Source organism: Leuresthes tenuis, unplaced genomic scaffold (genome assembly GCF_036924035.1).
Source record: "Leuresthes tenuis unplaced genomic scaffold, fLeuTen1.0.hap1 SCAF_9, whole genome shotgun sequence".
NCBI lineage: Eukaryota > Metazoa > Chordata > Actinopteri > Atheriniformes > Atherinopsidae > Leuresthes > Leuresthes tenuis.
The window spans coordinates 19,267,649-19,287,816 of record NW_027325363.1 but is presented as its reverse complement, the minus strand read 5'-3'; the positions used below and the strand labels follow the sequence as shown (position 1 = coordinate 19,287,816).

The following is a 20,168-nucleotide window of genomic DNA, read 5'->3' as shown; positions in this document are numbered from 1 at the left end:
TAAGAGAATCAACGTTGTTGGCAGGATTCGAACCTGCGCGGGGAAACCCCAATGGATTTCAAATCCATCGCCTTAACCTCTCGGCCACAACAACTTGCTGACATAGATCAAAAGTTTCAAAGAAAAGCCTACGTCAACAGATATTATTATTCTTTCGGTATGACGGTTCTCCATTTCTTATCCATCGCCTTAATCTCTCGTCCACGACAACTTTCTGGCCTTTTGGTAGACCAATAGATGGTCTACAACAGAATGACTGAAAAACAAAAAGAACCAGGGTTTAGCAATGCACAGTTTAGTTCCAGACCTCAACCAAAACGATACACCTTTCAGTGGGCGCCATTGAAAGCCCCAAGGCATTTAAGGTAGTTTTACAGACACTAGAGTTTTTGTTAAATGAACAATGACAGAGAACATACTATGTGCATTTGTATTTTCCCAATTATCAAAGGGGCTAAGGAACAGACCAATCGGTATGACGGTTCTCCATTTCTTACCATTCATGGCAACAGGTCAGTTCGGCAAACAGCAACCCTTAGTTAAGAGAATCAACGTTGTTGGCAGGATTCGAACATGCGCGGGGAAACCCCAATGGATTTCTAATCCATCGCCTTAACCTCTCGGCCACAACAACTTGCTGAAATAGATGAAAAGGTTCAAAGAAAAGCATACGTCAACAGATATTATTATTCTTTCGGTATGACGGTTCTCCATTTCTTATCTATCGCCTTAATCTCTCGGCCACGACAACTTTCTGGCCTTTTGGTAGACCAATAGATGGTCTACAACAGAATGACTAAAAAGCAAAAAGAACCAAGGTTTAGCAATGCAGTTTAGTTCCAGACCTCAACCAAAACGATACACCTTTCAGTGGGCGCCATTGAAAGCCCCAAGGCATTTAAGGTAGTTTTACAGACACTAGAGTTTTTGTTAAATGAACAATGACAGAGAACATACTATGTGCATTTGTATTTTCCCAATTATCAAAGGGGCTAAGGAACAGACCAATTGTGTAATATCCTCGGAGTCGAGAAAGGAGCATGTGTTCTGCTTTCGGTATGACGGTTCTCTATTACTTAGCATTTAAGGAAACAGGTCAGTTCGGCAAACAGCAACCCTTAGTTAAGAGAATCAACGTTGTTGGCAGGATTCGAACCTGCGCGGGGAAACCCCAATGGATTTCTAATCCATCGCCTTAACCTCTCGGCCACAACAACTTGCTGACATAGATCAAAAGGTTCAAAGAAAAGCATACGTCAACAGATATTATTATTCTTTCGGTATGACGGTTCTCCATTTCTTATCCATCGCCTTAATCTCTCGGCCACGACAACTTTCTGGCCTTTTGGTAGACCAATAGATGGTCTACAACAGAATGACTAAAATACAAAAAGATCCAAGGTTTAGCAATGCAGTTTAGTTCCAGACCTCAACCAAAACGATACACCTTTCAGTGGGCGCCATTGAAACCCCCAAGGCATTTAAGGTAGTTTTACAGACACTAGAGTTTTTGTTAAATGAACAATGACAAGGAACATACTATGTGCATTTGTATTTTCTCAATTATCAAAGGGGCTAAGGAACAGACCAATTGTGTAATATCCTCGGAGTCAAGAAAGGAGCATGTGTTCTGCTTTCGGTATGACGGTTCTCCATTAATTACCATTTAAGGAAACAGGTCAGTTCGGCAAAAAGGAACCCTTAGTTAAGAGAATCAACGTTGTTGGCAGGACTGGAACCTGCGCGGGGAAACCCCAATGGATTTCTAATCCATCGCCTTAACCTCTCAGCCACAACAACTTGCTGACATAGATCAAAAGGTTCAAAGAAAAGCATACGTCAACAGATATTATTATTCTTTCGGTATGACGGTTCTCCATTTCTTATCCATCGCCTTAATCTCTCGGCCACGACAACTTTCTGGCCTTTTGGTTGACCAATAGATGGTCTACAACAGAATGACTAAAAAGCAAAAAGAACCAAGGTTTAGCAATGCAGTTTAGTTCCAGACCTCAACCAAAACGATACACCTTTCAGTGGGCGCCATTGAAAGCCCCAAGGCATTTAAGGTAGTTTTACAGACACTAGAGTTTTTGTTAAATGAACAATGACAGAGAACGTACTATGTGCATTTGTATTTTCCCAATTATCAAAGGGGCTAAGGAACAGACCAATCGGTATGACGGTTCTCCATTTCTTACCATTCATGGCAACAGGTCAGTTCGGCAAACAGCAACCCTTAGTTAAGAGAATCAACGTTGTTGGCAGGATTCGAACATGCGCGGGGAAACCCCAATGGATTTCTAATCCATCGCCTTAACCTCTCGGCCACAACAACTTGCTGACATAGATCAAAAGGTTCAAAGAAAAGCATACGTCAACAGATATTATTTCTACAAGCAATTATACCTCCATTGAATAACAGCATATATGGCAACAGATAGTCTACGACAGAATGACTGAAAAACATAGCCTTAACCAAAGTCCTGTGCAATGGCTTGGGAGTCAAACCCAAGTCACCAGCTTGGAGAGCAGCTCGACTCACCAATTTACCTCCATGGCATTTCAGCATGGGCGCCATTGAAATGGGCGCCAATGACACGATTTCTATAGACACTGAATTTTTGTTAAACGATGACAGAGAACATACTATGTGCATTTGTATTTTCCTAATTATCAAGGGGGCAAAGGAACTGACCAATTGTTTAATATCCTAGGAGTCGAGAAAGGAGCATGTGTTCTGCTTTCGGTATGACGGTTCTCCATTAATTACCATTTAAGGAAACAGGTCAGTTCGGCAAAAAGGAACCCTTAGTTAAGAGAATCAACGTTGTTGGCAGGACTGGAACCTGCGCGGGGAAACCCCAATGGATTTCTAATCCATCGCCTTAACCTCTCGGCCACAACAACTTGCTGACATAGATCAAAAGGTTCAAAGAAAAGCATACGTCAACAGATATTATTATTCTTTCGGTATGACGGTTCTCCATTTCTTATCCATCGCCTTAAACTCTCGGCCACGACAACTTTCTGGCCTTTTGGTAGACCAATAGATGGTCTACAACAGAATGACTAAAATACAAAAAGATCCAAGGTTTAGCAATGCAGTTTAGTTCCAGACCTCAACCAAAACGATACACCTTTCAGTGGGCGCCATTGAAACCCCCAAGGCATTTAAGGTAGTTTTACAGACACTAGAGTTTTTGTTAAATGAACAATGACAAGGAACATACTATGTGCATTTGTATTTTCTCAATTATCAAAGGGGCTAAGGAACAGACCAATTGTGTAATATCATCGGAGTCAAGAAAGGAGCATGTGTTCTGCTTTCGGTATGACGGTTCTCTATTACTTACCATTTAAGGAAACAGGTCAGTTCGGCAAACAGCAACCCTTAGTTAAGAGAATCAACGTTGTTGGCAGGATTCGAACATGCGCGGGGAAACCCCAATGGATTTCTAATCCATCGCCTTAACCTCTCGGCCACAACAACTTGCTGAAATAGATCAAAAGGTTCAAAGAAAAGCATATGTCAACAGATATTATTATTCTTTCGGTATGACGGTTCTCCATTTCTTATCCATCGCCTTAATCTCTCGGCCACGACAACTTTCTGGCCTTTTGGTAGACCAATAGATGGTCTACAACAGAATGACTAAAAAGCAAAAAGAACCAAGGTTTAGCAATGCAGTTTAGTTCCAGACCTCAACCAAAACGATACACCTTTCAGTGGGCGCCATTGAAAGCCCCAAGGCATTTAAGGTAGTTTTACAGACACTAGAGTTTTTGTTAAATGAACAATGACAGAGAACATACTATGTGCATTTGTATTTTCCCAATTATCAAAGGGGCTAACGAACAGACCAATCGGTATGACGGTTCTCCATTTCTTACCATTCACGGCAACAGGTCAGTTCGGCAAACAGCAACCCTTAGTTAAGAGAATCAACATTGTTGGCAGGATTCGAACATGCGCGGGGAAACCCCAATGGATTTCTAATCCATCGCCTTAACCTCTCGGCCACAACAACTTGCTGACATAGATCAAAAGGTTCAAAGTAAAGCATACGTCAACAGATATTATTTCTACAAGCAATTATACCTCCATTGAATAACAGCATATATGGCAACAGATAGTCTACGACAGAATGACTGAAAAACATAGCCTTAACCAAAGTCCTGTGCAATGGCTTGGGAGTCAAACCCAAGTCACCAGCTTGGAGAGCAGCTCGACTCACCAATTTACCTCCATGGCATTTCAGCATGGGCGCCATTGAAATGGGCGCCAATGACACGATTTCTATAGACACTGAATTTTTGTTAAACGATGACAGAGAACATACTATGTGCATTTGTATTTTCCTAATTATCAAGGGGGCAAAGGAACTGACCAATTGTTTAATATCCTAGGAGTCGAGAAAGGAGCATGTGTTCTGCTTTCGGTATGACGGTTCTCCATTAATTACCATTTAAGGAAACAGGTCAGTTCGGCAAAAAGGAACCCTTAGTTAAGAGAATCAACGTTGTTGGCAGGACTGGAACCTGCGCGGGGAAACCCCAATGGATTTCTAATCCATCGCCTTAACCTCTCGGCCACAACAACTTGCTGACATAGATCAAAAGGTTCAAAGAAAAGCATACGTCAACAGATATTATTATTCTTTCGGTATGACGGTTCTCCATTTCTTATCCATCGCCTTAAACTCTCGGCCACGACAACTTTCTGGCCTTTTGGTAGACCAATAGATGGTCTACAACAGAATGACTAAAATACAAAAAGATCCAAGGTTTAGCAATGCAGTTTAGTTCCAGACCTCAACCAAAACGATACACCTTTCAGTGGGCGCCATTGAAACCCCCAAGGCATTTAAGGTAGTTTTACAGACACTAGAGTTTTTGTTAAATGAACAATGACAAGGAACATACTATGTGCATTTGTATTTTCTCAATTATCAAAGGGGCTAAGGAACAGACCAATTGTGTAATATCATCGGAGTCAAGAAAGGAGCATGTGTTCTGCTTTCGGTATGACGGTTCTCTATTACTTACCATTTAAGGAAACAGGTCAGTTCGGCAAACAGCAACCCTTAGTTAAGAGAATCAACGTTGTTGGCAGGATTCGAACATGCGCGGGGAAACCCCAATGGATTTCTAATCCATCGCCTTAACCTCTCGGCCACAACAACTTGCTGAAATAGATCAAAAGGTTCAAAGAAAAGCATATGTCAACAGATATTATTATTCTTTCGGTATGACGGTTCTCCATTTCTTATCCATCGCCTTAATCTCTCGGCCACGACAACTTTCTGGCCTTTTGGTAGACCAATAGATGGTCTACAACAGAATGACTAAAAAGCAAAAAGAACCAAGGTTTAGCAATGCAGTTTAGTTCCAGACCTCAACCAAAACGATACACCTTTCAGTGGGCGCCATTGAAAGCCCCAAGGCATTTAAGGTAGTTTTACAGACACTAGAGTTTTTGTTAAATGAACAATGACAGAGAACATACTATGTGCATTTGTATTTTCCCAATTATCAAAGGGGCTAACGAACAGACCAATCGGTATGACGGTTCTCCATTTCTTACCATTCATGGCAACAGGTCAGTTCGGCAAACAGCAACCCTTAGTTAAGAGAATCAACGTTGTTGGCAGGATTCGAACCTGCGCGGGGAAACCCCAATGGATTTCTAATCCATCGCCTTAACCTCTCGGCCACAACAACTTGCTGACATAGATCAAAAGGTTCAAAGAAAAGCCTACGTCAACAGATATTATTATTCTTTCGGTATGACGGTTCTCCATTTCTTATCCATCGCCTTAAAATCTCGGCCACGACAACTTTCTGGCCTTTTGGTTGACCAATAGATGGTCTACAACAGAATGACTAAAAAGCAAAAAGAACCAAGGTTTAGCAATGCAGTTTAGTTCCAGACCTCAACCAAAACGATACACCTTTCAGTGGGCGCCATTGAAAGCCCCAAGGCATTTAAGGTAGTTTTACAGACACTAGAGTTTTTGTTAAATGAACAATGACAGAGAACATACTATGTGCATTTGTATTTTCCCAATTATCAAAGGGGCTAAGGAACAGACCAATCGGTATGACGGTTCTCCATTTCTTACCATTCATGGCAACAGGTCAGTTCGGCAAACAGCAACCCTTAGTTAAGAGAATCAACGTTGTTGGCAGGATTCGAACATGCGCGGGGAAACCCCAATGGATTTCTAATCCATCGCCTTAACCTCTCGGCCACAACAACTTGCTGACATAGATCAAAAGGTTCAAAGAAAAGCATACGTCAACAGATATTATTTCTACAAGCAATTATACCTCCATTGAATAACAGCATATATGGCAACAGATAGTCTACGACAGAATGACTGAAAAACATAGCCTTAACCAAAGTCCTGTGCAATGGCTTGGGAGTCAAACCCAAGTCACCAGCTTGGAGAGCAGCTCGACTCACCAATTTACCTCCATGGCATTTCAGCATGGGCACCATTGAAATGGGCGCCAATGACACGATTTCTATAGACACTGAATTTTTGTTAAACGATGACAGAGAACATACTATGTGCATTTGTATTTTCCTAATTATCAAGGGGGCAAAGGAACTGACCAATTGTTTAATATCCTAGGAGTCGAGAAAGGAGCATGTGTTCTGCTTTCGGTATGACGGTTCTCCATTACTTACCATTTAAGGAAACAGGTCAGTTTGGCAAACAGCAACCCTGAGTTAAGAGAATCAACGTTGTTGGCAGGATTCGAACCTGCGCGGGGAAACCCCAATGGATTTCTAATCCATCGCCTTAACCTCTCAGCCACAACAACTTGCTGACATAGATCAAAAGGTTCAAAGAAAAGCATACGTCAACAGATATTATTATTCTTTCGGTATGACGGTTCTCCATTTCTTATCCATCGCCTTAATCTCTCGGCCACGACAACTTTCTGGCCTTTTGGTAGACCAATAGATGGTCTACAACAGAATGACTAAAATACAAAAAGATCCAAGGTTTAGCAATGCAGTTTAGTTCCAGACCTCAACCAAAACGATACACCTTTCAGTGGGCGCCATTGAAACCCCCAAGGCATTTAAGGTAGTTTTACAGACACTAGAGTTTTTGTTAAATGAACAATGACAAGGAACATACTATGTGCATTTGTATTTTCTCAATTATCAAAGGGGCTAAGGAACAGACCAATTGTGTAATATCCTCGGAGTCAAGAAAGGAGCATGTGTTCTGCTTTCGGTATGACGGTTCTCCATTAATTACAATTTAAGGAAACAGGTCAGTTCGGCAAAAAGGAACCCTTAGTTAAGAGAATCAACGTTGTTGGCAGGATTCGAACCTGCGCGGAGAAACCCCAATGGATTTCAAATCCATCGCCTTAACCTCTCGGCCACAACAACTTGCTGACATAGATCAAAAGGTTCAAAGTAAAGCATACGTCAACAGATATTATTTCTACAAGCAATTATACCTCCATTGAATAACAGCATATATGGCAACAGATAGTCTACGACAGAATGACTGAAAAACATAGCCTTAACCAAAGTCCTGTGCAATGGCTTGGGAGTCAAACCCAAGTCACCAGCTTGGAGAGCAGCTCGACTCACCAATTTACCTCCATGGCATTTCAGCATGGGCGCCATTGAAATGGGCGCCAATGACACGATTTCTATAGACACTGAATTTTTGTTAAACGATGACAGAGAACATACTATGTGCATTTGTATTTTCCTAATTATCAAGGGGGCAAAGGAACTGACCAATTGTTTAATATCCTAGGAGTCGAGAAAGGAGCATGTGTTCTGCTTTCGGTATGACGGTTCTCCATTAATTACCATTTAAGGAAACAGGTCAGTTCGGCAAAAAGGAACCCTTAGTTAAGAGAATCAACGTTGTTGGCAGGACTGGAACCTGCGCGGGGAAACCCCAATGGATTTCTAATCCATCGCCTTAACCTCTCGGCCACAACAACTTGCTGACATAGATCAAAAGGTTCAAAGAAAAGCATACGTCAACAGATATTATTATTCTTTCGGTATGACGGTTCTCCATTTCTTATCCATCGCCTTAAACTCTCGGCCACGACAACTTTCTGGCCTTTTGGTAGACCAATAGATGGTCTACAACAGAATGACTAAAATACAAAAAGATCCAAGGTTTAGCAATGCAGTTTAGTTCCAGACCTCAACCAAAACGATACACCTTTCAGTGGGCGCCATTGAAACCCCCAAGGCATTTAAGGTAGTTTTACAGACACTAGAGTTTTTGTTAAATGAACAATGACAAGGAACATACTATGTGCATTTGTATTTTCTCAATTATCAAAGGGGCTAAGGAACAGACCAATTGTGTAATATCCTCGGAGTCAAGAAAGGAGCATGTGTTCTGCTTTCGGTATGACGGTTCTCTATTACTTACCATTTAAGGAAACAGGTCAGTTCGGCAAACAGCAACCCTTAGTTAAGAGAATCAACGTTGTTGGCAGGATTCGAACATGCGCGGGGAAACCCCAATGGATTTCTAATCCATCGCCTTAACCTCTCGGCCACAACAACTTGCTGAAATAGATCAAAAGGTTCAAAGAAAAGCATACGTCAACAGATATTATTATTCTTTCGGTATGACGGTTCTCCATTTCTTATCCATCGCCTTAATCTCTCGGCCACGACAACTTTCTGGCCTTTTGGTAGACCAATAGATGGTCTACAACAGAATGACTAAAAAGCAAAAAGAACCAAGGTTTAGCAATGCAGTTTAGTTCCAGACCTCAACCAAAACGATACACCTTTCAGTGGGCGCCATTGAAAGCCCCAAGGCATTTAAGGTAGTTTTACAGACACTAGAGTTTTTGTTAAATGAACAATGACAGAGAACATACTATGTGCATTTGTATTTTCCCAATTATCAAAGGGGCTAACGAACAGACCAATCGGTATGACGGTTCTCCATTTCTTACCATTCACGGCAACAGGTCAGTTCGGCAAACAGCAACCCTTAGTTAAGAGAATCAACATTGTTGGCAGGATTCGAACATGCGCGGGGAAACCCCAATGGATTTCTAATCCATCGCCTTAACCTCTCGGCCACAACAACTTGCTGACATAGATCAAAAGGTTCAAAGTAAAGCATACGTCAACAGATATTATTTCTACAAGCAATTATACCTCCATTGAATAACAGCATATATGGCAACAGATAGTCTACGACAGAATGACTGAAAAACATAGCCTTAACCAAAGTCCTGTGCAATGGCTTGGGAGTCAAACCCAAGTCACCAGCTTGGAGAGCAGCTCGACTCACCAATTTACCTCCATGGCATTTCAGCATGGGCGCCATTGAAATGGGCGCCAATGACACGATTTCTATAGACACTGAATTTTTGTTAAACGATGACAGAGAACATACTATGTGCATTTGTATTTTCCTAATTATCAAGGGGGCAAAGGAACTGACCAATTGTTTAATATCCTAGGAGTCGAGAAAGGAGCATGTGTTCTGCTTTCGGTATGACGGTTCTCCATTAATTACCATTTAAGGAAACAGGTCAGTTCGGCAAAAAGGAACCCTTAGTTAAGAGAATCAACGTTGTTGGCAGGACTGGAACCTGCGCGGGGAAACCCCAATGGATTTCTAATCCATCGCCTTAACCTCTCGGCCACAACAACTTGCTGACATAGATCAAAAGGTTCAAAGAAAAGCATACGTCAACAGATATTATTATTCTTTCGGTATGACGGTTCTCCATTTCTTATCCATCGCCTTAAACTCTCGGCCACGACAACTTTCTGGCCTTTTGGTAGACCAATAGATGGTCTACAACAGAATGACTAAAATACAAAAAGATCCAAGGTTTAGCAATGCAGTTTAGTTCCAGACCTCAACCAAAACGATACACCTTTCAGTGGGCGCCATTGAAACCCCCAAGGCATTTAAGGTAGTTTTACAGACACTAGAGTTTTTGTTAAATGAACAATGACAAGGAACATACTATGTGCATTTGTATTTTCTCAATTATCAAAGGGGCTAAGGAACAGACCAATTGTGTAATATCCTCGGAGTCAAGAAAGGAGCATGTGTTCTGCTTTCGGTATGACGGTTCTCTATTACTTACCATTTAAGGAAACAGGTCAGTTCGGCAAACAGCAACCCTTAGTTAAGAGAATCAACGTTGTTGGCAGGATTCGAACATGCGCGGGGAAACCCCAATGGATTTCTAATCCATCGCCTTAACCTCTCGGCCACAACAACTTGCTGAAATAGATCAAAAGGTTCAAAGAAAAGCATATGTCAACAGATATTATTATTCTTTCGGTATGACGGTTCTCCATTTCTTATCCATCGCCTTAATCTCTCGGCCACGACAACTTTCTGGCCTTTTGGTAGACCAATAGATGGTCTACAACAGAATGACTAAAAAGCAAAAAGAACCAAGGTTTAGCAATGCAGTTTAGTTCCAGACCTCAACCAAAACGATACACCTTTCAGTGGGCGCCATTGAAAGCCCCAAGGCATTTAAGGTAGTTTTACAGACACTAGAGTTTTTGTTAAATGAACAATGACAGAGAACATACTATGTGCATTTGTATTTTCCCAATTATCAAAGGGGCTAACGAGCAGACCAATCGGTATGACGGTTCTCCATTTCTTACCATTCATGGCAACAGGTCAGTTCGGCAAACAGCAACCCTTAGTTAAGAGAATCAACGTTGTTGGCAGGATTCGAACCTGCGCGGGGAAACCCCAATGGATTTCTAATCCATCGCCTTAACCTCTCGGCCACAACAACTTGCTGACATAGATCAAAAGGTTCAAAGAAAAGCATACGTCAACAGATATTATTATTCTTTCGGTATGACGGTTCTCCATTTCTTATCCATCGCCTTAAACTCTCGGCCACGACAACTTTCTGGCCATTTGGTAGACCAATAGATGGTCTACAACAGAATGACTGAAAAACAAAAAGAACCAGGGTTTAGCAATGCACAGTTTAGTTCCAGACCTCAACCAAAACGATACACCTTTCAGTGGGCGCCATTGAAAGCCCCAAGGCATTTAAGGTAGTTTTACAGACACTAGAGTTTTTGTTAAATGAACAATGACAGAGAACATACTATGTGCATTTGTATTTTCCCAATTATCAAAGGGGCTAAGGAACAGACCAATCGGTATGACGGTTCTCCATTTCTTACCATTCATGGCAACAGGTCAGTTCGGCAAACAGCAACCCTTAGTTAAGAGAATCAACGTTGTTGGCAGGATTCGAACATGCGCAGGGAAACCCCAATGGATTTCTAATCCATCGCCTTAACCTCTCGGCCAAAAATGGGGCAAAAGGGACTGCCCGAAAGGGGGGAAATGGAAAAAAAGAGGAAGGAGGGGGGGGGAAGAGAGAAAAAGAAAAGGAGAAAAAAGGAGGAAAACGTACACTATATCCACTTTTCTCTATTCTCTTATCTTCTCAACATTGTTTACACACACCTCTGCACTTATTGCAAGGTTTATCATCCGTTTAATTTTCATGTTTCTTGTGGGATTCGAACCTGTATTGTGGCAACACCCCAACATACCACAGTGCTTTGGACGTTACTAAAGCCTACTGTAGGGGGCAGCACACAAAATGTGTATAACTGTAAATGTAAATAAGTCTCCCATCATTTTTCCCCTCTTTTTTTGGTACACTCAATTATTTGAGAGACTAGCTATCTATCTGTATCACTATTTGTGCAACACAAGTGAATGAAACAAATTCCAAATTGAGCAAAGAAAGTATTTTTAAAAAATCTTTGGTTGAGACAAAGAGTGTTGGGTTTTATTAATAAATGTAAAATAATTCTCCAAGTAATTCCGGCTTCACTTTTGACAATTGCATTAAATGGATGTCACTCACACTCACTGTCGTCCTGTTTTGCAAAGGGAAATTAAATAAAAATGTGAAGGCTGTTCTTGGTTCAAGTAAAATGATCAAACTTTATTAACATTGTAACAATAATCACACAGTAACAGACGAGCAATCATCTGCGAACAGACAGACAGACAGACAGACACTTAACGTAAATTTAACGCCGCAGTTAAAACGCCGCATGAAATGGAAGCTGTCCAAGCGCACTGCAGACCTCCATGTGTGGAAGAGTTTGACCACTGAAGACACACCTGTGAAAAACAAAGTCAGCCGCTGCCCAATTGCCAGTACCACTCCTCCCACAAGTGGAGTGGTAACAGTGTGTGTGTGTGTGGCACACAGTTTTTCAAACGTATATTTGATAAAGAATTTTATCATTTTTACCCACCTGACTGGCTGCAGCAGTCCCGGTCAACATAGATGACCTCAGGTTCAGCTTGGCCCGCATTCTTGTATCGAGTGACGATGCCATGGCACAACTTTTCCAACCCTGCACCTTCACCCGTCGTCAGAACAGAGTTCAGAACCTGGCCAAACTCGTTGCCGATGTTTGTCATCCATGCAGCACTGTCCCCAATAGCGTCAGCCAGCTTCTTGGTGATCTGTAAAACAAACACTACTTTCAAACTGTTTGTTGTAATTATACACATGTGCGTGTGTCAAACCGACATTCACGCACTTGCACCTGTTATCATATTCCTCTTTTTTTTTTGGGGGGTGGGGGCAATAAATATAGCTTTCCCAGTGATAACTACTAATACAACCGATTCTCCGCAACAACCAAAAGATTCATCACACACAAGGCCTTGAAATTGATTTTGGTCAAGACAGACACATTTGATGACAATGTGGGGGAGGAGGTTTCAGAATATGAAGATCAAATTCAGAGTCTGACAGTGACTTTTAGAAGAGGATGACATTAATCATCAGCTATCTCCTAAATGAGAATGAACCACAGCTAGACAGCAGCAGGCCCCAGGACCAAGTGGTCAGCAGCCAAGCTGAGATTGAGATCTTACTTATGTTTTGTAAATGTTCAAAGTTCTAAAAAAGTTGTAAATGAATAATACATGATAGTTATACCAAAAAACTTTGTTGTTTATATTGCTTGAAATTGGGATGAAGTAAACATCTGTAGAGTATTTTAACATAAAATTGTTTGATTGTGTTGAATTAAAAACCCCAAAAATGCAGCGGGTCCACCAGACCAACAAACATTGCTTGAGTAACAAAAATATGACCAGAAAACAAGGGTTAATACATCTGGACACATCTGTCTGCTCTGCTCAAACACATAACCAGGCTCCATTACCAGAGTGGAGAAAACGCCACAGATAGCCGATTAATTACTATTGCACTGACGGACAATAAATGCAAAAAAAGATAGTTCAAATCTTAAGGCTTTCCCCGAGGAATCGGCAGAGTTTATATGGCAAATAAACAAAAAAATAAGTTACTATTTGTCTTCTGATTCTGTCATATCACTAACATCCCCACCGTCACCACACAATGCCGGTATGAACAGCGACGCTATTACAGGCAGAACTTCCATTGGCAAAATGGCTACGTTACAAGGAAGTTGAAATACAACTTGGATAAAGTGCCGAGAGGACGGAAGATTAAATTTAATTTTGGTTGTCCCACGGTTTAACATTCGGCTTATACATGGCGTTACTTTTATGAGTATTAATCAAGTTTACAAACCTTGTTCCCGTGCTTGTCACAAGTGTATGCGAAGGAAAATATGGCCGACACTCAAGCGTTAACCGCGCCCCCTCCAACGTCACGTCACGTGTCCCTTTTGCCCCATTTTTGGCTGTGTTCGGACCTGTGTTCGGACCTTCTTCGGACCTTGTTCGGACCTCGTTAGGAACTCTTTGATGTCGTTAGGAAAGTGTTCGGACCTGGTTAGGAAAGTGTTCGGACCTGACAGAATGTGTTCGGAAGTGTTAGGACCTCTGAGGCAGTCCAAAAACATCCAAAAACTTCTACAACAACTTGCTGACATAGATCAAAAGGTTCAAAGAAAAGCATACATCAACAGATATTATTTCTACAAGCAATTATACTTCCATTGAATAACAGCATATACGGCAACAGATAGTCTACGACAGAATGACTGAAAAACATCGCCTTAACCAAAGTCCTGTGCAATGGCTTATGAGTCAAACCCAAGTCACCAGCTTGGAGAGCAGCTCGACTCACCAATTTACCTCCATGGCATTTCAGCATGGGCGCCATTGAAATGGGCGCCAATGACACGATTTCTATAGACACTGAATTTTTGTTAAACGATGACAAAGAACATACTATGTGCATTTGTATTTTCCTAATTATCAAGGGGGCAAAGGAACTGACCAATTGTTTAATATCCTAGGAGTCGAGAACGGAGCATGTGTTCTTCTTTCGGTATGACGGTTCTCCATTTCTTATCCATCGCTTTAATCTCTCGGCCACGACAACTTTCTGGCCATTTGGTTGACCAATAGATGGTCTACAACAGAATGACTGAAAAATAAAAAAGAACCAGTGTTTAGCAATGCACAGTTTAGTTCTAGACATCAACCAAAACGATACACCTTTCAGTTGGCGCCATTGAAAGCCCCAAGGCATTTAAGGTAGTTTTACAGACACTAGAGTTTTTGTTAAATGAACAATGACAGAGAACATACTATGTGCATTTGTATTTTCCCAGTTATCAAAGGAGCTAAGGAACAGACCAATTGTGTAATATCCTCGGAGTCGAGAAAGGAGCATGTGTTCTGCTTTCGGTATGACGGTTCTCCATTTCTTATCCATCGCCTTAATCTCTCGCCCACGACAACTTTCTGGCCTTTTGGTAGACCAATAGATGGTCTACAACAGAATGACTGAAAAACAAAAAGAACCAGGGTTAAGCAATGCACAGTTTAGTTCTAGACATCAACCAAAATGATAAACCTTTCAGCTGGCGCCATTGAAAGCCCCAAGGCATTTAAGGTAGTTTTACAGACACTAGAGTTTTTGTTAAATGAACAATGACAGAGAACATACTATGTGCATTTGTATTTTCCCAATTATCAAAGAGGCTAAGGAACAGACCAATCGGAATGACGGTTCTCCATTTCTTACCATTTAAGGCAACAGGTCAGTTTGGCAAACAGCAACCCTGAGTTAAGAGAATCAACGTTGTTGGCAGGACTCGAACCTGCACGTGGAAAACCCAATGGATTTCAAATCCATCGCCTTAAACTCTCGGCGATGCTAAGAAACACAAGGTTGCTTTGGAGTTTTCCAAACCAGTCTAAATGTGTGTTATAGACTTGGAGAAGTTTTACAATCATATCCCTTGTGGTGTCCTGTGGTAGCCTGGGACTTTCAGTTGTTGTTAAAAAAACAAATGACTGCTTTCAATGCAATTATTTTATCATTTGCTGTAATGACTAAGCAGGATTGAAGTAGCTAATTCAAGGTTTTTTATCCCCACCCCGCTATGACAGGCTTGCAGGTGTTGAGAGGCTGGGGTAGCTTGTGGTTGTGGAAGAAAAGATGGTTGTTGAGGTGTGAGGAGCAGTGATGGCTGGCGTTAGGGGAGTAACTCTGGGATGCCAGTGATCAATTTCTTGCGTCTTGGAGGTGTCGTGGGCCAAACTAGATGACACACTGATGAAAGGAGGTTCCCACCTGATGACCCCAATGGCATGTTGGTCAGTACTGCTCACTGGTCTATATAGGGATTATAGGGAATTATTCAGTGAGACTGGTCCATTTCTTTTTTAACACAAGTTTCTTGTGTTTACTTGGAATCTCAAGCTAAGTTTGAAATTTCAAACACCTCTGATACTGGAAGCTCTGCGAAAATAAAAGAATGAACAGAGTATTTGAAGAATAAGTCTTTAATAGAGCACATGGAGCAAGGAAGAGTGTTTTGTTGAGAGTTGTGAGTGACAGAATGAGGTTGCTAATGCATGAGACTGAAACCAACTTCCACTCAAGGCTGATTTTGGCAGAGGCCCTAAACAAGTGCTGTTGTTACAGATGTCTGTGAAGATGTGGCCAGTATGGGGATTGAACCCATGACCTTGGCGTTATTAGCACCACGCTCTGACCAGCTGAGCTAACCGGCCTACTTTTGAGGTATTTGACGACCAATTTTTTTTTTTTTTAGTAGGTGAGTTGAAAGACTTTCAGTTGTTGTAAAAAAAACAAATGACTGCTTTCAATGCAATTATTTTATCATTTGCTGTAATGACTAAGAAGGATTGAAGTCGCTCATTCAAGTCTATCATCGTTGTGTATAGCTTGAACGTAGGCCGTATGGGATACCCAAGTTCATCGCGTAACATCAGCTCAACTCAGACTTACACTGCATGCCCTTTTGAAGATTTCTGACATGGAACAGACCTCGCAAAGCACTTTGTTTGTGTTTGTGCTAATGCTTTAAACCTTCCATTTAAAATCCTGTGACTTAATTTTCTGAACGTAAAGACGAGTTTGAATACACTCATCTTTATACTTTTAGTCCTTTCAGTTTTTCTCTGGGAAAAACTCCTTGATAGTGACTCTGGCGCACTCTATATTTTCATTACCCCCTACCCAAACCAGGATTTGAAACCCAGTCCTACTTATCTTTACCTCTTCTATTTCTACCCCCTACTCGAACCAGGGTTTGTATCCCCACCCCGCTATGACAGGCTTGCAGGTGTTGAGAGGCTGGGGTAGCTTGTGGTTGTGGAAGAAAAGATGGTTGTTGAGGTGTGAGGAGCAGTGATGGCTGGCGTTAGGGGAGTAACTCTGGGATGCCAGTGATCAATTTCTTGCGTCTTGGAGGTGTCGTGGGCCAAACTAGATGACACACTGATGAAAGGAGGTTCCCACCTGATGACCCTAATGGCATGTTGGTCAGTACTGCTCACTGGTCTATAGAGGGATTATAGGTAATTATTCAGTGAGACTGGTCCATTTCTTTTTTAACACAAGTTTCTTGTGTTTACTTGGAATCTCAAGCTAAGTTTGAAATTTCAAACACCTCTGATACTGGAAGCTCTGCGAAAATAAAAGAATGAACAGAGTATTTGAAGAATAAGTATTTAACAGAGCACATGGAGCAAGGAAGAGTTTTTTGTTGAGAGTTGTGAGTGAAGTTGCGAATGCATGAGACTGAAACCAACTTCCTCTCAAGGCTGATTTTGGCAGAGTCCCTAAACAAGTGCTGTTGTTGCAGATGTCTGTGAAGATGTGGCCAGTATGGGGATTGAACCCATGACCTTGGCGTTATTAGCACCACGCTCTGACCAGATGAGCTAACCGGCCTACTTTTGAGGTATTTGACGACCAATTTTTTTTTTTTTTAGTAGGTGAGTTGAAAGACTTTCAGTTGTTGTAAAAAAAACAAATGACTGCTTTCAATGCAATTATTTTATCATTTGCTGTAATGACTAAGAAGGATTGAAGTCGCTCATTCAAGTCTATCATCGTTGTGTATAGCTTGAACGTAGGCCGTATGGGATACCCAAGTTCATCGCGTAACATCAGCTCAACTCAGACTTACACTGCATGCCCTTTTGAAGATTTCTGACATGGAACAGACCTCGCAAAGCACTTTGTTTGTGTTTGTGCTAATGCTTTAAACCTTCCATTTAAAATCCTGTGACTTAATTTTCTGAACGTAAAGACGAGTTTGAATACACTCATCTTTATACTTTTAGTCCTTTCAGTTTTTCTCTGGGAAAAACTCCTTGATAGTGACTCTGGCGCACTCTATATTTTCATTACCCCCTACCCAAACCAGGATTTGAAACCCAGTCCTACTTATCTTTACCTCTTCTATTTCTACCCCCTACTCGAACCAGGGTTTGTATCCCCACCCCGCTATGACAGGCTTGCAGGTGTTGAGAGGCTGGGGTAGCTTGTGGTTGTGGAAGAAAAGATGGTTGTTGAGGTGTGAGGAGCAGTGATGGCTGGCGTTAGGGGAGTAACTCTGGGATGCCAGTGATCAATTTCTTGCGTCTTGGAGGTGTCGTGGGCCAAACTAGATGACACACTGATGAAAGGAGGTTCCCACCTGATGACCCTAATGGCATGTTGGTCAGTACTGCTCACTGGTCTATAGAGGGATTATAGGTAATTATTCAGTGAGACTGGTCCATTTCTTTTTTAACACAAGTTTCTTGTGTTTACTTGGAATCTCAAGCTAAGTTTGAAATTTCAAACACCTCTGATACTGGAAGCTCTGCGAAAATAAAAGAATGAACAGAGTATTTGAAGAATAAGTCTTTAAAAGAGCACATGGAGCAAGGAAGAGTGTTTTGTTGAGAGTTGTGAGTGACAGAATGAGGTTGCTAATGCATGAGACTGAAACCAACTTCCACTCAAGGCTGATTTTGGCAGAGGCCCTAAACAAGTGCTGTTGTTGCAGATGTCTGTGAAGATGTGGCCAGTATGGGGATTGAACCCATGACCTTGGCGTTATTAGCACCACGCTCTGACCAGCTGAGCTAACCGGCCTACTTTTGAGGTATTTGACGACCAATTTTTTTTTTTTTTAGTAGGTGAGTTGAAAGACTTTCAGTTGTTGTAAAAAAAACAAATGACTGCTTTCAATGCAATTATTTTATCATTTGCTGTAATGACTAAGAAGGATTGAAGTCGCTCATTCAAGTCTATCATCGTTGTGTATAGCTTGAACGTAGGCCGTATGGGATACCCAAGTTCATCGCGTAACATCAGCTCAACTCAGACTTACACTGCATGCCCTTTTGAAGATTTCTGACATGGAACAGACCTCGCAAAGCACTTTGTTTGTGTTTGTGCTAATGCTTTAAACCTTCCATTTAAAATCCTGTGACTTAATTTTCTGAACGTAAAGACGAGTTTGAATACACTCATCTTTATACTTTTAGTCCTTTCAGTTTTTCTCTGGGAAAAACTCCTTGATAGTGACTCTGGCGCACTCTATATTTTCATTACCCCCTACCCAAACCAGGATTTGAAACCCAGTCCTACTTATCTTTACCTCTTCTATTTCTACCCCCTACTCGAACCAGGGTTTGTATCCCCACCCCGCTATGACAGGCTTGCAGGTGTTGAGAGGCTGGGGTAGCTTGTGGTTGTGGAAGAAAAGATGGTTGTTGAGGTGTGAGGAGCAGTGATGGCTGGCGTTAGGGGAGTAACTCTGGGATGCCAGTGATCAATTTCTTGCGTCTTGGAGGTGTCGTGGGCCAAACTAGATGACACACTGATGAAAGGAGGTTCCCACCTGATGACCCTAATGGCATGTTGGTCAGTACTGCTCACTGGTCTATAGAGGGATTATAGGTAATTATTCAGTGAGACTGGTCCATTTCTTTTTTAACACAAGTTTCTTGTGTTTACTTGGAATCTCAAGCTAAGTCTGAAATTTCAAACACCTCTGATACTGGAAGCTCTGCGAAAATAAAAGAATGAACAGAGTATTTGAAGAATAAGTATTTAACAGAGCACATGGAGCAAGGAAGAGTTTTTTGTTGAGAGTTGTGAGTGAAGTTGCGAATGCATGAGACTGAAACCAACTTCCTCTCAAGGCTGATTTTGGCAGAGTCCCTAAACAAGTGCTGTTGTTGCAGATGTCTGTGAAGATGTGGCCAGTATGGGGATTGAACCCATGACCTTGGCGTTATTAGCACCACGCTCTGACCAGATGAGCTAACCGGCCTACTTTTGAGGTATTTGACGACCAATTTTTTTTTTTTTTAGTAGGTGAGTTGAAAGACTTTCAGTTGTTGTAAAAAAAACAAATGACTGCTTTCAATGCAATTATTTTATCATTTGCTGTAATGACTAAGAAGGATTGAAGTCGCTCATTCAAGTCTATCATCGTTGTGTATAGCTTGAACGTAGGCCGTATGGGATACCCAAGTTCATCGCGTAACATCAGCTCAACTCAGACTTACACTGCATGCCCTTTTGAAGATTTCTGACATGGAACAGACCTCGCAAAGCACTTTGTTTGTGTTTGTGCTAATGCTTTAAACCTTCCATTTAAAATCCTGTGACTTAATTTTCTGAACGTAAAGACGAGTTTGAATACACTCATCTTTATACTTTTAGTCCTTTCAGTTTTTCTCTGGGAAAAACTCCTTGATAGTGACTCTGGCGCACTCTATATTTTCATTACCCCCTACCCAAACCAGGATTTGAAACCCAGTCCTACTTATCTTTACCTCTTCTATTTCTACCCCCTACTCGAACCAGGGTTTGTATCCCCACCCCGCTATGACAGGCTTGCAGGTGTT

The 20,168-nt window shown here is 41.5% G+C and overlaps 24 non-coding genes across 24 annotated transcripts; all 24 read right to left on the bottom strand.

Moving 5' to 3' along the window:
- Window positions 1-12: 12 nt before the first annotated feature.
- On the bottom strand, window positions 13-94 carry trnas-uga (transfer RNA serine (anticodon UGA)). Its single transcript has one exon. It is a non-coding gene; the product is annotated as a tRNA-Ser (tRNA).
- Window positions 95-552: 458 nt separating this feature from the next.
- Window positions 553-634, bottom strand: trnas-aga (transfer RNA serine (anticodon AGA)). The gene has a single exon. It is a non-coding gene; the product is annotated as a tRNA-Ser (tRNA).
- A 501-nt stretch (window positions 635-1,135) lies between these two features.
- trnas-aga (transfer RNA serine (anticodon AGA)) lies at window positions 1,136-1,217 on the bottom strand. Its single transcript has one exon. It is a non-coding gene; the product is annotated as a tRNA-Ser (tRNA).
- Window positions 1,218-1,718: 501 nt separating this feature from the next.
- trnas-aga (transfer RNA serine (anticodon AGA)) lies at window positions 1,719-1,800 on the bottom strand. The gene has a single exon. It is a non-coding gene; the product is annotated as a tRNA-Ser (tRNA).
- A 456-nt stretch (window positions 1,801-2,256) lies between these two features.
- trnas-aga (transfer RNA serine (anticodon AGA)) lies at window positions 2,257-2,338 on the bottom strand. The gene has a single exon. It is a non-coding gene; the product is annotated as a tRNA-Ser (tRNA).
- Window positions 2,339-2,828: 490 nt separating this feature from the next.
- trnas-aga (transfer RNA serine (anticodon AGA)) lies at window positions 2,829-2,910 on the bottom strand. The gene has a single exon. It is a non-coding gene; the product is annotated as a tRNA-Ser (tRNA).
- A 501-nt stretch (window positions 2,911-3,411) lies between these two features.
- trnas-aga (transfer RNA serine (anticodon AGA)) lies at window positions 3,412-3,493 on the bottom strand. Its single transcript has one exon. It is a non-coding gene; the product is annotated as a tRNA-Ser (tRNA).
- Window positions 3,494-3,949: 456 nt separating this feature from the next.
- Window positions 3,950-4,031, bottom strand: trnas-aga (transfer RNA serine (anticodon AGA)). Its single transcript has one exon. It is a non-coding gene; the product is annotated as a tRNA-Ser (tRNA).
- A 490-nt stretch (window positions 4,032-4,521) lies between these two features.
- trnas-aga (transfer RNA serine (anticodon AGA)) lies at window positions 4,522-4,603 on the bottom strand. The gene has a single exon. It is a non-coding gene; the product is annotated as a tRNA-Ser (tRNA).
- A 501-nt stretch (window positions 4,604-5,104) lies between these two features.
- trnas-aga (transfer RNA serine (anticodon AGA)) lies at window positions 5,105-5,186 on the bottom strand. The gene has a single exon. It is a non-coding gene; the product is annotated as a tRNA-Ser (tRNA).
- Window positions 5,187-5,642: 456 nt separating this feature from the next.
- trnas-aga (transfer RNA serine (anticodon AGA)) lies at window positions 5,643-5,724 on the bottom strand. Its single transcript has one exon. It is a non-coding gene; the product is annotated as a tRNA-Ser (tRNA).
- A 456-nt stretch (window positions 5,725-6,180) lies between these two features.
- On the bottom strand, window positions 6,181-6,262 carry trnas-aga (transfer RNA serine (anticodon AGA)). The gene has a single exon. It is a non-coding gene; the product is annotated as a tRNA-Ser (tRNA).
- A 490-nt stretch (window positions 6,263-6,752) lies between these two features.
- On the bottom strand, window positions 6,753-6,834 carry trnas-aga (transfer RNA serine (anticodon AGA)). The gene has a single exon. It is a non-coding gene; the product is annotated as a tRNA-Ser (tRNA).
- Window positions 6,835-7,335: 501 nt separating this feature from the next.
- On the bottom strand, window positions 7,336-7,417 carry trnas-uga (transfer RNA serine (anticodon UGA)). The gene has a single exon. It is a non-coding gene; the product is annotated as a tRNA-Ser (tRNA).
- A 490-nt stretch (window positions 7,418-7,907) lies between these two features.
- trnas-aga (transfer RNA serine (anticodon AGA)) lies at window positions 7,908-7,989 on the bottom strand. Its single transcript has one exon. It is a non-coding gene; the product is annotated as a tRNA-Ser (tRNA).
- Window positions 7,990-8,490: 501 nt separating this feature from the next.
- trnas-aga (transfer RNA serine (anticodon AGA)) lies at window positions 8,491-8,572 on the bottom strand. Its single transcript has one exon. It is a non-coding gene; the product is annotated as a tRNA-Ser (tRNA).
- A 456-nt stretch (window positions 8,573-9,028) lies between these two features.
- On the bottom strand, window positions 9,029-9,110 carry trnas-aga (transfer RNA serine (anticodon AGA)). The gene has a single exon. It is a non-coding gene; the product is annotated as a tRNA-Ser (tRNA).
- A 490-nt stretch (window positions 9,111-9,600) lies between these two features.
- Window positions 9,601-9,682, bottom strand: trnas-aga (transfer RNA serine (anticodon AGA)). Its single transcript has one exon. It is a non-coding gene; the product is annotated as a tRNA-Ser (tRNA).
- Window positions 9,683-10,183: 501 nt separating this feature from the next.
- Window positions 10,184-10,265, bottom strand: trnas-aga (transfer RNA serine (anticodon AGA)). Its single transcript has one exon. It is a non-coding gene; the product is annotated as a tRNA-Ser (tRNA).
- Window positions 10,266-10,721: 456 nt separating this feature from the next.
- On the bottom strand, window positions 10,722-10,803 carry trnas-aga (transfer RNA serine (anticodon AGA)). Its single transcript has one exon. It is a non-coding gene; the product is annotated as a tRNA-Ser (tRNA).
- A 5,145-nt stretch (window positions 10,804-15,948) lies between these two features.
- On the bottom strand, window positions 15,949-16,022 carry trnai-aau (transfer RNA isoleucine (anticodon AAU)). Its single transcript has one exon. It is a non-coding gene; the product is annotated as a tRNA-Ile (tRNA).
- A 1,112-nt stretch (window positions 16,023-17,134) lies between these two features.
- Window positions 17,135-17,208, bottom strand: trnai-aau (transfer RNA isoleucine (anticodon AAU)). The gene has a single exon. It is a non-coding gene; the product is annotated as a tRNA-Ile (tRNA).
- A 1,120-nt stretch (window positions 17,209-18,328) lies between these two features.
- On the bottom strand, window positions 18,329-18,402 carry trnai-aau (transfer RNA isoleucine (anticodon AAU)). Its single transcript has one exon. It is a non-coding gene; the product is annotated as a tRNA-Ile (tRNA).
- Window positions 18,403-19,514: 1,112 nt separating this feature from the next.
- trnai-aau (transfer RNA isoleucine (anticodon AAU)) lies at window positions 19,515-19,588 on the bottom strand. Its single transcript has one exon. It is a non-coding gene; the product is annotated as a tRNA-Ile (tRNA).
- Between the last annotated feature and the right edge of the window lie 580 nt (window positions 19,589-20,168).